At 34.9% G+C, this 17900-nt stretch overlaps 2 long non-coding RNA genes across 2 annotated transcripts; one reads left to right on the forward strand and one right to left on the reverse strand.

Moving 5' to 3' along the window:
- Positions 1-3086: 3086 nt before the first annotated feature.
- LOC130049966 (uncharacterized) lies at positions 3087-4563 on the reverse strand. The gene is made up of 2 exons (XR_008798306.1): positions 4445-4563; positions 3087-3306 (listed from the first exon to the last, which is right to left on the reverse strand). It is a non-coding gene; the product is annotated as an uncharacterized LOC130049966 (long non-coding RNA).
- A 7419-nt stretch (positions 4564-11982) lies between these two features.
- LOC130049967 (uncharacterized) lies at positions 11983-13356 on the forward strand. The gene is made up of 2 exons (XR_008798307.1): positions 11983-12698; positions 12757-13356. It is a non-coding gene; the product is annotated as an uncharacterized LOC130049967 (long non-coding RNA).
- Positions 13357-17900: the final 4544 nt, after the last annotated feature.

Raw genomic sequence — 17900 nt, forward strand, 5'->3', positions numbered from 1 at the left:
ATTAAAGGAAATTAGATCGATCTGTCGCATTCGTGGGGGGGGGGGGGTTCTTTTTTTTTTTTTTTTTTTTAGATCATACAAATTCTCATAAATTAAACTCCCATGTTAAGTATTTTTTACAACCAACTAGAACAAAACATTGACACAAATATTTTAAAAATCACTCGATGCAAATTGTCTTTAAAGTTTACAATAGTGTTGAATATAAACGATACCATCTGGTTTATTCTAAACGAGTGATTTTGATACGTTGCCTGATTGTTATTGAAGTCATTGGCTTCACATCTTGATAAACTAACATGTTCTTGTAGTATGATAAAGTAAAACTTATACGGTACCAATTTTGATGCACCAGATGCACATTTCGACAAATAATGTCTCTTCAGTGATGCTCAACCGAAATGTTTGAAATCCGAAATAACTATGAAGTTTTAGATCTAAATATAGCCAAAAACCAGCGTGCCAAACAAGTGGAGCCAAATTCGTCCAAGGACAAGAGCTATGCATGAGGGAGATAATACTTAATTTTGAACTGAATTTCTAAATTTTATAACAGCAATTAAATATACATCCGTATTTTCAAGCTAGTAACGAAGTACTTAGCTACTGGGCTGTAGAGACCCTCGGGGACTAACAGTCCACCAGCAGAGGCCTCGACCCAGGGGTCATAATGTAAAACTTATACGGTACCAATTTTGATGCACCAGATGCGCATTTCGACAAATAATGTCTCTTCAGTGATGCTCAACCGAAATGTTTGAAATCCGAAATAACTATGAAGTTTTAGATCTAAATATAGCCAAAAACAGCGTGCCAAACAAGTGGAGCCAAATTCGTCCAAGGATAAGAGCTATGCATGAGGGAGATAATCCTTAATTTTGAAATGAATTTCTAAATTTTATAACAGCAATTAAATATACATCCGTATTTTCAAGCAGGTAACGAAGTACTTAGCTACTGGGCTGTAGAGACCCTCGGGGACTAACAGTCCACCAGCAGAGGCCTCGACCCAGGGGTCATAATGTAAAACTTATACGGTACCAATTTTGATGCACCAGATGCGCATTTCGACAAATAATGTCTCTTCAGTGGATCTTGTATGGCATCACATCTTGATAAACTAACATGTTCTTGTAGTATGAACGTTTAGATTTAAAGATTAAATCGTTGTATGCGAGTCTTAGTCTTCTTTTAAAGGTATTTCATCACGCATTGAAAATCCAGGTGGGGTGCGATATATCTTTTGTCTTCACATTCGCATCCGATTTGTGTTTTCTGGTCTATTGGCTCTTGTAATATTGAAATATTAAAACACAATATTTAAATGACATTATGGATATCTTTTATTTCATTTTGAGGGTTTTTTGTCAGTTCCCAGCGCATATTTGAAGAATAAATGAACAGATACGTTTGCTTCACACTAAAATGTGTCTATATTATCATTATGTATATATACTGAAGCTGTGATCCTGTCATTTCTATCGAGATTTATTAACATTCATTTCAATTAACTGTTCTTTCACAAAAACTACTCTATTAGTTTATAAGAAGGTATAGTGGTATCACCAGTCCCTTTGTTTGTCTGCCCATCTATCTGTGGTTGATTTTGTTGATAAAAGATGTGTCGTTTAATTTGAATTCAAAAGTGCAAATAAAAACAAGCCACTCCGTCTCCTTTTCTCGGGATCTTGGTCGAAGTTTGTCCTGAAGCGAAATATTATAAATATTTGGACTCGGATAATTATTTATGAAAATACGTTAATCATGGCTTTTTTATTATAAAAAGCACGTGCTGTGAAAATACACGATTAGTATACGCGTTAATCTTTATGATTTGGTTAATTATTTAACAGGTGGACTAATGAACCACAGTAACATCTTTTCTTAACACACATTTATTATGATAGAGAACAGAGCAGATAACAAACGCCTGTGCTGCTCGTGTATAACTAAATGCAATTTATCAAAATTTAGTGTAGTGGTCAGGGGCGGACCCAGGAATTACGGTTAAGGGAAGTTATAAGGCAGTGCGTTTTATTTATTACATTTTCTTCGAATTTTTTATTCAGTACTTTTAGCTGTCCCTGAATAAACAGATATCACTGCCACCGCAAAGGACACACCAACTTCACCCAGAAGGCTTTTGTCTGTATGACCGAGAGCATTACCTACCTACCTAGTCCTTGTTGCATAGGGCAAGGACTAGTTTCTTCCGCTCCTCCCTGTCTCTTGCAGCCTTTTCAATTTCACGACCGAGACCATTACAAAAAATTAAAAGCAATCACCGACACAATATTATATCAGTCACGCGAACTTTAAATCTAACAATTTATTGTCTGTATGACAGGGAGCATTACAAAAACTTAAAAACAATTACCGATATTCACTACATCAGTCACACGGACTTTAAGTCTAACAATTTATTAAAATACAGACGGAATGCTTTGCAAAATAGTTATTAAATATCAATTAAGAATGAGTTTGTGTGTCTTAGGTTTAAGCATTTTTTCTTTTACTTGTAAAATTTCAAGATTCAATAAAATGACGAAGAAAAAAAGAATAGAGGAAATCTTTTCCCATGGAAATGTCCGCTTTCCCTCAAATAAAAGAGAAATTAACAAAACTGTTCCAAGTTTAACATTTCCGTCTCCCCATGTGTCCAGGTTTTAAAATACTCGGGTTTTACAAGGAATCGTTTCTTGGTAGCGGTATAGCATTTCTACAACACCGCCTGAGTGGCCTTACACCAGGTCAGTGAAGCGAAAGACGTGATTTGAACATTGACCTTGGTACACACACAAACATACACTCACTAGTATGAGAAAGAAGTCATGTTGTTTCTCCGCTATGTACTGTCGGTTTTTTAAAAGACATGAATAGGCATTTCCGGTAAACGGGGGATAATTCGATAAGGGGGAGTAATGAGATGATCTCTCTATACATCGGATAAATAAGTTTTACGCACTTTTGGAGAGGTAAATGAAATTGTCACCGTACCATCGGTCACAGATTGACCGAGTTCTTGTCCAAATAAATATAAAATATATAATACAAAATAAATATAAAAGAAATGACACATTGCACAACACTTTACAACATATATATTTTCTCCACTTTTACAGATTACATTTTTGGTTTACTTTACAATCTATAATATATATTACATTATTTTGTTTACTACAGTTCATTAAATAATTAAAGTTGGTTTCTGTTTCCACATATGCTCTTCTTCCCAAACTTTGGCGGGCAGAGGTATTACGTGCGAATGGCAATATTTCCTGTATTTGATCTACTTGTATCTTGGACCTATAATATAAATGTCACTTCAAGAATACATACTGTATCGTTACACAACAGTTTACTATTTACGTAAACTTCATACTGTACATTTGATAAATCCACCATAACGTTAATACACGGCTACCCATGTCCTAAATCATAATGTATCGGTTATGCAAGAAAAAAAGAAAACAATACGACGCTTCGACAGGTAGGTAGATCTGAGTTTTTCATGTTGATAATAATTTAACCACTGTTGACGAAAATCGGGGAATGTAGTCAGCTATAGAAATGATTAAAGTATACGAAATAACCACAATTACCCATATCTAAAGCGGCTAGACGACATGACATGATTTTCCGAGAGGAAAAAAGGGGTTTTCTATTTCCGTTTATTAGAGTTCAAACTAATGAATTAACAAATAAGATGTGTAAGTCATCACACTTTTTAAGATTTGAGACATACATAAACAGAATCATATTTCAACATCAGAAATTTGCAATTTTCCTTAAACAGCATTATCAAATTTTCACAAATTTCAAACACCAACATCAAAAAAGTAGAATATTTTAATTTCAACTTGCACAAATCGTCCCTAGAGTGTCAACTTATTTCGACTGGTTAGCTGATTGAGCCAATATTGACCCCGACAATCGAGAATCGTGAGAAATATTCAAAATTCAACCCTTTTTTCCTCTCGGAAAATCATGGCATGTCCTCTAGCCGCTTTAGATATGGGTAATTGTGGTTATTTCGTATACTTTAATCATTTCTACAGCTGACTACATTCCCCGATTTTTGTCAACAGTGGTTAAATTATTAAAAGCAAGAAAAACTCAGATCTACCTACCCGTCGAAGCGACGTGTTGTTCTCTTTTAACTCATAACCGGAAACACTCCAAACGAATTTTCTTGCATAACCGATACATTATGATTTAGGACATGGGTAGCCGTGACTCTATGAGCATAAATTTCTACCCATATTTACTCATTACTTTGATATAATATACCCTCTACTACTATGACGTGTTAAACAATATTGCATATACAATATGCAAACTTGAGATTACTTTTACTATAAAGTTGTAGGATAAGAGAAAATGACAAAGTTGTTTGCAATGCATAACGGTATTTACTAAATATATTGAATAAAGATAAACTTACCTCAGAAGTGAAGCGATGACAATCTGGTCTATAAGAGAAATTATTAAGTGAAATTTTCAATATACAAAACACTGGGTGCCAACTATATCTGTGCACGCCTTGCCTACTACGCCCAAACTAACTCGCAACTGGAATTTCAAGTGAATATAAACACAGACATCTAACTTTAGACCTGGTCCTTGTGAACATCATTAACTGTACCTGTATGGAAGCAAGTTAGGAATTATAGGTTATAGACTTTGTATGGGAAAATATGACGACCGAGTTTTTTGGCGCGTAGACGGACCGAGCTTGCGAGGTCCGTTCGCGACAAAAAACGAGGTCGTCATATTTTCCATACAAAGTCTATAACCTTTTTATTATATACTTTCAATTTCATTTAGAAACTAACAATAATTTTATTTTTAACAATAACTTAATCGGTTTAACTGAGTAAAAGATGAAAAACACGAAAAATTTGAAATTTAACGGCGTAGAAATTTGATTGTGACGTAATGTTTGCGGGCCGGAATGTTTCCGGGCATATATCGTGTGATATATGCCCGCAAACTTTTAAAGAAAAAAGAAGAGATGAAATTGAAAGTATATAATAATAAATTTATATAAACCTAATTCTTTTGTACAAGGTTAAAACTAGGGAAAGTAGTTTGAACATAAAATATGACACCATCAAATAATGATTGAAGTAAATGTTTCTGCTTTTTTTTTTTAATTTGTTATAATGACGACATTTAATCTGAATGACTCTTGAATTGAGCACCGTATCTACCATTACTTAAACTATACTTTCCTTTATGGACGAAAACACACAATAGAGAAGATCAATGGAATAATTACGCTTCTTCTTTTATATCAATCAGGTACGGATCCAGGAATTGCGGTTAGTGGGGGCACAATTTTATGTGTCGAGGAGTCCTGGATTTTACAAATTATATAAGTTTAAATATGTCCCCTATTTAGTCATTTTTACTGCTTTATATCATTTTAAATAAAGTAAAAATAAAAAAAAACGCACACCCATTTTAAGGGTTAAGGGGAAAAGTAATCTCTCTCTCTCTCTCTCTCTCTCTCTCTCTCTCTCTCTCTCTCTCTCTCTCTCTCTTTTTTTTTTTTCTCTCGAGAGAAGCCCGAGGATGTGCAATAGGTTAGATGCCTGTTATGCACTACCCTAATGGATTTTAAACATAAACATAAACCTCAATGCCTCCGTATCTCAGAGATACAAAAGTATTTGTGTAGTTATAGCATCGTCCTGAACATGTTGAGTGTGAATTTACACGAAAGACACACGGATATAAAAAGGTACAGTCCCCGCTCGGTATGAAACTATTTGCTACAAAATGTTGCACAAATGGCGACGCTTTACAGCAAAAATAAATCAATAAAATTGTGTTAGTCATTCACCTCGGTGTTACACACCGTGTCATTGTTACATACCGTGTCATTGTTACACACCGTGTCATTGTTACATACCGTGTCATTGTTACATACCGTGTCATTGTTACACACCGTGTCATTGTTACATATCGTGTCATTGTTACACACCGTGTCATTGTTACACACCGTGTCATTGTTACATGCTGTGTTGTTGTTACATACCGTGTCATCGTTTCATACCGTGTCATTGTTACATACCGTGTTGTTGTTACATACCGTGCCATTGTTACATATCGTGTCATTGTTACACGCCGTGTCATTGTAACATACCGTGTCATTGCTACATACCGTGTTATTGTTACACACTGTGTCATTGTTACACACTGTGTCATTGTTACACACTGTGTCGTTGTTACAAACCGTGTCATTGTTACCTACCGTTTCATTGTTACACACTGTGTCATTGTTACACACTGTGTCATTGTTACATACCGTGTCATTGTTACATACCGTGTCATTGTTACAAACCGTGTTATTGTTACCTACCGTGTCATTGTTACATACCGTGTCATTGTTACATACCGTGTCGTTGTTAAATACCCTGTTATTAATACATTGTTAAATACTGTGTCATTGTTACACACTGTGTCATTGTTACATACCGTGTCATTGTTACACATCGTTTCATTATTACACACTGTGCCATTGTTACATAGCATGTCATTGTTACATACCGTGTCATTGTTACAAACCGTGTTATTGTTACCTACCGTGTCATTGTTACATACCGTGTCATTGTTACATACCGTGTCGTTGTTAAATACCCTGTTATTGTTACATTGTTAAATACTGTGTCATTGTTACACACTGTGTCATTGTTACATACCGTGTCATTGTTACACATCGTTTCATTATTACACACTGTGCCATTGTTACATAGCATGTCATTGTTACATACCGTGTCATTGTTACATACCGTGTCGTTTTTACATACCGTGTCGTTGTTACATATCGTGTCATTGTTCCATACCGTGTCATTCTTACATACCGTGTCATTGTTACATACCATGTCATTGTTACATACTGTGTCATTGTTACATACCGTGTCGTTTTTACATACTGTGTCATTGTTACATACCATGTCATTGTTCCATACTGTGTCATTGTTACATACCGTGTCATTGTTACATACCATGTCATTGTTACATACTGTGTCATTGTTACATACTGTGTCATTGTTACATACCATGTCATTGTTACATACTGTGTCATTGTTACATACCATGTCATTGTTACATACTGTGTCATTGTTACATACCGTGTCATTGTTACATACCATGTCATTGTTACATACTGTGTCATTGTTACATACTGTGTCATTGTTACATACAGTGTCATTGTTACACACCGTGTCATTGTTACATGCTGTGTTGTTGTTACATACCGTGTCATTGTTACATACTGTGTCATTGTTACATACCATGTCATTGTTACATACTGTGTCATTGTTACATACCATGTCATTGTTACATACTGTGTCATTGTTACATACCGTGTCATTGTTACATACTGTGTCATTGTTACATACCGTGTCATTGTTACATACCATGTCATTGTTACATACTGTGTCATTGTTACATACCGTGTCATTGTTACATACCGTGTCATTGTTACATACCGTGTCATTGTTACATACCGTGTCGTTTTTACATACATGTCATTGTTACATACTGTGTCATTGTTACATACTGTGTCATTGTTACATACTGTGTCATTGTTACATACCGTGTCATTGTTACATACCATGTCATTGTTACATACTGTGTCATTGTTACATACCGTGTCATTGTTACCTACCGTGTCATTGTTACATACCGTGTCATTGTTACATACCGTGTCATTGTTACATACCGTGTCATTGTTACATACCGTGTCATTGTTACATACCGTGTCGTTTTTACATACATGTCATTGTTACATACTGTGTCATTGTTACATACTGTGTCATTGTTACATACCGTGTCATTGTTACATACCGTGTCATTGTTACATATCGTGTCATTGTTACATACCGTGTCATTGTTACATACCGTGTCATTGTTACATACCGTGTCATTGTTACATACCGTGTCATTGTTAGATACCGTGTCATTGTTACATACCGTGTCATTGTTACATACCGTGTCATTGTTACATACCATGTCATTGTTACATACCGTGTCATTGTTACATACTGTGTCATTGTTACATACCGTGTCATTGTTACATACCGTGTCATTGTTAGATACCGTGTCATTGTTACATACCGTGTCATTGTTACATACCGTGTCATTGTTAGATACCGTGTCATTGTTACATACCGTGTCATTGTTACATACCGTGTCATTGTTAGATACCGTGTCATTGTTACATACCGTGTCATTGTTACATACCGTGTCATTGTTACATACCATGTCATTGTTACATACCGTGTCATTGTTACATACTGTGTCATTGTTACATACCGTGTCATTGTTACATACCGTGTCATTGTTACATACCGTGTCATTGTTAGATACCGTGTCATTGTTACATACTGTGTCATTGTTACATTGTTTGTTTGATATTCGTAGGATTGGTTAACTATATATCGTTAACCGATTGGTGACTGTATTATCTGCCATAATACTATCCATCTCATTGCAATCCAGCCTCACCCTCCAACACCTCCCAAATGCACCAACATAGTGAAGTTGAAGTGTGTTGTAGTAACATTCCATATGCTCCGTATGGGACGTATGGGTTGTCCCATGGTTTAAAAATAAATAAATATAAATAAATAAGGACCATCGTGTACCAACACGTCTGATGACTGCGGTACTGTCTTTTGATGGCCGGACACATACATGTGATGGTCGTATGTCATAAATTATAATGAAATAAAGAAGTAACTTATATTTATAAAAACTAAATAAAAAGCAAAAATTAATGAAATAAATTATCATTTTTATTTATAAAATAATTTTAATAATGATTTTTATTTAATTTATTCCTTAAGTATATTAAAATTCTAAAAATATAATAAGTAAATATAAAATTAGATATTTAAAATATTTGTTATTTATTTGGATTCTAATAGAAGGTAATAATTAGTAATCGCACGAGTCTCCGTCCTTCGTCCAATTCAAGATACACCGAAATAAATATACCATAACTATTACATAATTATTAATATTAGTAACAGGTGATAGCAATATGGATGTAGGTGTGTATATACATGTGAAATAACTAAAATATATACAGAAAAGAATTAGGGTAGGGTCGCCAAAGAAAATTTTGATAATAGAGTGCCACTAGTTATTACTTTGTTAATCATTAATTATAAAATTATGCCAGACAACAATTTTGAGATCGTCATCAGGCAAGAATTTTGAGGTCGTCGTCAGGTGCTACACCTCAGACCCTGTACCATGTTTCTGTAACTGGATCCAGCTCGTAGCACGACATGGCTCCATAATTCTTATTCGATAGTATGTATTATGTGTATAAAACTAAAGATGTATAATGTAGTAAGTGGTGAGTTAGTACTTATGATAAAATTGTATGGCAGATAAAATACCAACCATAAGAAGTGGTATACTTAATTACATAATATATAGATTTGATTAAATAATGAAAATACAGAATAGATGCAAAATCACAAATCGCATACATCCAACAAGCTTACATATATTAAATATAATAGTATGCAGCAGGCCTGCATACATATAAACTGCGACATTGCATCTAAATGTTCGTCATAAAAAGAAGTTTACAAAATACATACGTATAATAACATACTGTGTCATTGTTACATACCATGTCATTGTTAAATACTGTGTCATTGTTACACACTGTGTCATTATTACACACTGTGTCATTGTTACATACCGTGTCATTGTTACACATCGTTTCATTATTACACACTGTGCCATTGTTACATACCGTGTCATTGTTCCATACCGTGTCATTCTTACATACCGTGTCATTGTTACATACCGTGTCATTGTTACATACTGTGTCATTGTTACATACTGTGTCATTGTTACATACCGTGTCATTTTTACATACCGTGTCATTGTTCCATACCGTGTCATTCTTACATACCGTGTCATTGTTACATACTGTGTCATTGTTACATACTGTGTCATTGTTCCATACCGTGTCATTCTTACATACCGTGTCATTGTTACATACTGTGTCATTGTTACATACTGTGTCGTTGTTACATACCGTGTCATTCTTACATACCGTGTCATTGTTACATACTGTGTCATTGTTACATACCGTGTCGTTGTTACATACCGTCTCGTTGTTACATACCGTGTCATTGTTACATACCGTGTCATTGTTACATACTGTGTCATTGTTACATACTGTGTCATTGTTACATACCGTGTCATTGTTACATACTGTGTCATTGTTACATACTGTGTCATTGTTACATACTGTGTCATTGTTACATACTGTGTCATTGTTACATACCGTGTCATTGTTACATACCGTGTCATTGTTACATACTGTGTCATTGTTACATACTGTGTCATTGTTACATACCGTGTCATTCTTACATACTGTGTCGTTGTTACATACCGTGTCATTGTTACATACAGTGTCATTGTTACATACTGTGTCGTTTTTACATACCGCGTCGTTGTTACATACCGTGTTGTTGTTACATACCATGTCATTGTTACATATCGTGTCATTGTTACATACCGTGTCATTGTTAGATACCGTGTCATTGTTACACACCGTGTCATTGTTACATACCGTGTTGTTACTTATCATGTCACCACACCTGCTGTGACACGGGACCTCGGTTTTTGTGGTCTTATGCGAAGGACCGCCTCTATCGACAAACAAAGGGGTACTATTCTAACCGGAACCCCACGAGATACGAATCACCACAATATTGAAATAGCGTCATTTAAAATGTTCTTGTAGATGTAGAGTACCCTAAATGTGGCAAATGTATCATGGATATCATCTGTTGTACTGACGCACGGTTCTTCATAAGCAGCTAGTTGTTTTCCACGTGTTTCCCAATGGAAGTATAAAATTCACAAATCGTTGTTTTTAATGGTAGAGTAGGGGGGGGTGTCTATATTTTACAATCGTAAGTTGTATATAAAAATTGCTTGTGTTTAATTATATAGCAGGTATTTACTTTCTCACTTTACATCCCCGCTGTTCAAGTATTATTTTAATGGTAGAAAAAAAATATATCAATTTCTTAATAAGCATTTTTAGTTATCAGTACTGATATAGTATATGGAGTATAAGTTATAATTTCTGGACGATACTTCATGATTTTCTTTTTGAATTTCAGAATGAAAGGTTTATTGCAATTTTAATTCAACTGAATTTTACAATGAATAATAAGAAAATAAAAGTTACACACTTTTGGGATACTAGTGTAGGTATATTACACGTATTTAGAAAGCCTAGGCCTAATAATCATGAAAATATACGAATATCGTTGACTGATAGAGTTTGTAATGTAAATAAAATATAAAAATAGAATATAATTTTGAGTAGATTTATTCAAAGTTCACGTTCACTGATGGAATGTGTACTAGTGTAGGTATATTACACGTATAGGCCTAATAATCATGAAAATATACGAATATTGTTGACTAATAGAGTTTGTAATGTAAATAAAATATAAAAATGTAAAACTTATACGGTACCAATTTGGATGCACCAGATGCGCATTTCGACAAATAATGTCTCTTCAGTGATGCTCAACCGAAATGTTTGAAATCTTAAATAGCGATATAATATAATATGATTTTGAGTAGATTTATTCAAAGTTTACGTACACTGATGGAATGTGTTTTTGTGATTACAATGATGATCGTCCGTTATGTAATTTAGTAATAGGGCCTACATACTTCGAGTTGTTTTTTAACTAAGCAGTTGACTTTAATTTATATTTTGATTTGTCTCAGTCTTTGGAAAGTAAGAAATGATTGGCACAACGTCTGATTTGAAATGGATTTATTTGTGTCCACATTGTTTGGCTACCGACCGATGTAACATTGTATAACTACATGTAAGTATTAACCGCATAGCTTTGAAAAATGCCACATTGTGCTGCATTTAATTGTAGTAAATGTTAGGTCGTAGAAGAGGGTGCATATGTACCTCTACTCAAGGGATACTAGATTTAGAAGAAAAAAATATATGGGTATATACATACAAAATGTCGGTACGGTGAATTTGTTGCCTTAAACACTGCACTTCATTACAGAATATATCCCGGACCTGTTTTCCAGGGGGAAAGTCTATGCGAGAGAAAGTCTATGCGGGGGGAGTCTATGCTGCAACACCGGCGGTTCTAACTGGTTATCAGATTATCTAAATGCGTAACGTATATAACCTTCATAAAGTTTCATCCTCTGGTTACCCAAGTCTTGATCTTCGCGAGAAGTGAGCTGCCATTCTAACGTTCATATTTTTTTTTTTTTTTTTTTTTTTTTTACAAATTCTTAAATTTAAACTTCCAATCCATGTTAGATATTGTTGCAACCGACCAGAGCAAATCAGTGACACAAATCTTTAAATCTAACAACCACTCAATACAAATTGTCTGTTGGAGTTTATGATAGTGTTTAACATGAACAATACCAAGTCGATGATTTTAAGCGAGAGATACAAGAGAACTCTTTAGATACCTTATGGTTATACTGAAGTCATCAGCTTCACGCATTGATATACATACGGGCTTTTTATTCATAGTACGAACGTTAGATTTAAAGTTTAAACCACTGCATGCAAGTCCCTGTCTGTTTGCTGGTTCAAAATACACCCACGGTCGCTCTGTTGGGTCTTTTATCACACATTGACAATCCAGGTGGGGTACGATATATCCACTGTTCTGTTGGGTCTTTTATCACACATTGACAATCCAGGTGGGGTACGATATATCCACTGTTCTGTTTAGTCTTCACACATTGAAAATCCAGGTGAAGTACGATATATCCACTGTTCTGTTTAGTCTTCACACATTGCAAATTCGGGTGAGGATATGATAAATCCACTGTTCTGTTTAGTCTTCACACATTGAAAATCCAGGTGAGGGTACGATATATCCACTGTTCTGTTTAGTTTTCGCGTTCTGTAGAGCTATTTCCTCTGATCTGATGTTTCCTTTTGTTTACAGTTTTCACAGATTGAAATTTGGCGGAGATTATATAATTGTTTCCGCACCACCGAAACTATACATGACAGATTGACGTCAGGTTTTCTGGCTTTTAGTTTTCCGGAAATTAGCATTTTCATTCAGTGCCATCACAAAAAAACTTCTATCCCCTATTTTCAGATGCGGATTTAAGGAGCCTCTCCCATACATTTTCAAATCTAATGTAGACCATAGTCTCTTAGATAGAAATAAAAAATAAACAATAAAAAAAATCCACTTATAGAAATACATGAGAAGATTTTTTGATATATTGTTATTTTTATTGGGAGAAATTATATTCAATTAAAAAAAAAAAAAAAAAAAAAAAAAACCAACAACTTAATTTTATGTCATTTTCATTAATTTCATCTCCCTCATGCATAGCTCTTATCCTTGGACGAATTTGGCTCCACTTGTTTGGCACGCTGTTTTTGGCTATATTTAGATCTAAAACTTCATAGTTATTTCGGATTTCAAACATTTGGGTTGAGCATCACTGAAGAGACATTATTTGTCGAAATGCGCATCTGGTGCATCAAAATTGGTACCGTATAAGTTTTACATCTCAATGACAGAATTTTAAAAAAAAAATACACAGGAGACACTCCCTGTTACCTCCCCTATAATTTCAATTCTGCATCCGCCCCTATTAAATTGTAAACTATATCCCACAGGGCCATGGTTTGATCAAACTTAAATCCGCGCTTTCTGTCCATGTTTTAATATCAACTGCTATTCGGTAGTACTGTTCCTATTGAGAAATTCTTTATAGTGGGTCCTTTTCTGTCCCGTAAAATACTTGTTTCGCCTATTGTGGTCCATCCTTACTCCTTGTAGATGCTTTGATATTGAGATTGTTGGAACCCCTGCAGAATCAAATTGCTTGTCAGTAGCCTACTTCAATTTAAAAACTGACCGTAAGCAGAACAAGCTCTTGCGTATCAAATCATATGAGATATATAAACACCATATGTCTCCTGACCATATGAAAGTGACAATGATTTATTTCTACATAAAACAAGAGGTACTGTGAGCAATGGTCATTAATACTCCCCGCTTACCCCAATCTCCCAAAGGGTGTTGTGAATAGGTATAAATTACATCTTTCCTGAGTGTCAAAATATGGGATGCCTTTGTAGAAGAAAACGGAAGATATAGTCCGAACACAAATCCATGGCATAAACCTATAATTTTGACCTTGGGGTCAAAGGTCAAGGTCATGAATGTACATGACATATAGTCTCATGATGATACATCCATGTCTTATAGTATGACAAAACCCTATAATCAATTTTGACCTTGAGGTCAAAGTTCAATGTCATATAGAAGTCATGAAGGTACCCAACACATTGTGTCATGGTGATATACTCATGTGTCAAATATAGTATGCCCATGTCAAAGAACAAAGAAGTAATGGCCCTGACACGAATCCATTGTAAAAACCTTTAATTTTGACCTTGAAGTGAAGGTCATATGGAGTTCATGAAGGTACATGATACATCGTCTCATGGTGATACACGCATGTGTCAAATATCGTATGCCTATGTCAAAGAACAAAGAAGTTATGGCCTGGACACGAATCCATTATTAAAAAAAAACCTTTAATTTTGACCTTGACGTCAAGGTTCGAGGTCATATAGAGGTCACGAAGGTACTCGACACATCGTCTCATGGTGATCCACCTGTGTGTCTAATATGTTATGCCTAAGTCAAAGAACAAAGAAGTCATGCCCCGGACACGAATCTGCAGACAGACAGACGGACAGACAGAGTGATTCTTATATACCCCCCTGAACTTTGTTCGGGGGTATAATTAAATATAGGATGTTGACGATGGAAAAGTTGAAATCCTCCCGTTTGTAATAAAGTTGAGTAACGTTAGTGTGCCGTTAATATCTTTCAATAAAATATCAAAGTATGAAGCAGAAGTGGGCGACTCTGTGGTGTCTTTTATTTCGAGCTCACAGGGGTATATCGAAGTGATGCATTCGTGTAACCCAGCTCTTGCCCACTCCCTCCGAGGGCGTGGTTAGAAGAACTCTAAATCTCTTCTTATTACGGAAGCTTTGCATCAGATTTATGTTTTCTGGATAATTGGCTCTTGTAATATTGAAATACCATGCTTAAGAATTCCTGCATGGGGTTCAGATTACGTGTTTGTTCAATTCAAGGTTAACAATTCCTACATCGAGTTCAGATTACGCGTTTGTTTAATTTAAGGTGCTAACGTTGTCCTGATACTTTTAGATTTTTATGTTTAAATAAAACAGAAGTGAATTGTCCATTCTTCAAACGTGATCAGATTACAACTCTTGTAAAATGTTATTTTTAAGAATATGCCCGTGTATTTTCACCACTGCCCCTATTACATGTAGTGTGCAGGGGCGGATCCAGGACTTGCGCTTACGGGGGCGCCACTTTATAAGGCAGGGAGTCTGGGGCCGTTCTGAGACCCCCAGTGGGTCCAGGCAAAGTTCTGATGGGGGCCAGGGGGCGAGGCCCTCAGAGGTTCCTGGATTTTACAGATTTTATAGGACTTGAAATATGTTTTCTATCTAAGTCATTTGTAATATTTTCTATCATTTTTAATAACGTGAAATTAGTAAAATAATGCAAAGTTTAGGGGTTTTGGAAAACATTAAGTTCTCCTAATAAAGTAATTCAAGTAATCAAAAGATTTTGTCATTTATTTCTCCGGGAGTGGAGGAAATTATTGCTTATTTTATCGTTTAGTAAATTTTTCTAAACAAGACACAACGATTTACTGTAAATTTGAAAATTTTAGGAGGGGGGGGGGGGTCTGAATATACTAATTCACATTCAAATCAGGAATTGCCTGCAGTACAAATTATTATCAAACAGTACATTTAGGGATATTTTAATGACGAAAGGATGGTTAGAAAACTAAAAGAAAAATTTTCAAAGCCTGGTATTCTCAAAAACACAATATATATATATATATATATAGCTTTTGTAATCGTTGGAAGTTTTGTCTCAAAATGCTAAAAAACATATTAGGGAGGGGGGGGGGGTATTGATATTTCGTCTTTTTCCAAAACTCCACATTTATCATGCTTATTTAGCCTGCACAATTTCACATCCCCTGCAAGGCGACCATGTCCACAGCAAAACTCCTAGATTGATTGATTGTACAGTGGAGCCACATTAATCCGGACACTTTGGTTCCCAGCAAAATCGTCCGGATAAATGAAGCGTCCGGATAACTGAATCGCATATTTTCTATCTTTACATAAGTAACCAATATATGCCTACTTTATTGATGCATAGTGAATTAAACTAAACACATTCTATCATTGGATTTAACCATTTGCATTAGTAAATAAATTATGATAATGTTAATATTTACATGTATTTCAAAGCACTAAAATTTAATGTACGTGTTCAGTGTATTTGCCTGTGCTTACATTGTACATAAATATGAGCCCTACAAATAAATATACAAAACTGTGCACCGTATGCACTAAAATAATGAAGCACTTTATGTAACTATTGGTAAATAAATAGTAACTAACATAATCATTTACACTTCGAACAATTCATTACATTTTTACTTCTTAAAGAGGCCAGTAATTTCCATCTGTTACGGATTCGGCGGTCTGTTAAGACAATCCTCATCGTCCAAAGTTGATATAAGAATTTCGTGATTATCATGTCAATTGACATTATTCTTTAACCAAAATTCCATCTGCCAGAGTTTATATTTCTTATTCTAGTATTATCCAAGACAAAATCATTTAAGTTCATTATATCTAGACTTACTACTGCTTTGATCTAGCCACGCGCATCTGTTATTTTCATGATGTGATAATAACGGAACAAAACTCGGGTGAAACTAACATTACGGGTACATACAAAATTTAATTGTCATTTTCCTTAAAATGGTAATTTTCTCACTTTTACCCAGAGTTTAAAAATTCGAAAGCAATAAAGCTCTACAACATCGTAACAAGAATCAATCGTACACAGGTACATTCTACATACGTGACATTCTAAACGTTAAAAATGTACTACATATACATGTGCATAAACATATAAGTATAATTCACGCCAATCAACAGTATAAAATCCAGAATCTAGAAATATAATCTACACTCTTTAGATTTGCATAAGCCGATAATCAATTTACGAATCAGTATAACTGATATGTGTAGCAGTTAAAACATTATCATTACGGCATGATGTTTAATTTATTAATACTATTAGGCTATTGATCTAGACTATAAAATAATATGCTACAAGTTTATTTACAAAATTCAACACTACACGCAATAAAGATCTTATGTGCGAAAATTGGCAATACAATGTCTCGATCGGCACGTGCTATCTAACTGACATATCATTACACACCACCTAATTATAGGGAGGTGTTGACAGGGTACAAGTAATCGCTTCAATTAGACAGTTTGGCTTGTTTTCTTTATAATTTACGTCTTGCTAAAATTCTTCAATGTAGACCTTCTCTAAAGAAATTACAGTCCGGAATAATGGTACAAATTTCAATTTTATAGTAAAAAGTAACCGTCCGGATCCGGAACGCGAATTTCCGGATTAATGATGCAAAATAATGTATAAAAATTCCGTTCCCTAGAAAAATCGTCCGGGAGGTGAAGCGTCCGGATTACCGAGGCTCCACTGTATATTGTTTAACGTCGCTCTCGAGAATATTACACTCATATGCAAGGCAATTAAATGTACTTAAACGAATAGGCAAACATCTTAGCAAATTAGGTAAATTAACCATATATCATTCATTTATTATGTCAAATTCTAGTTATTGCCCGTTGACATGGCACTTCTGCACTGAACAAAACACCCACAAAATTGAAAAGATTCAGGAAAGAGCTCTGAGGTTTA

This window comes from Ostrea edulis, chromosome 9 (assembly GCF_947568905.1).
Source record: "Ostrea edulis chromosome 9, xbOstEdul1.1, whole genome shotgun sequence".
NCBI classification, from domain to species: domain Eukaryota; kingdom Metazoa; phylum Mollusca; class Bivalvia; order Ostreida; family Ostreidae; genus Ostrea; species Ostrea edulis.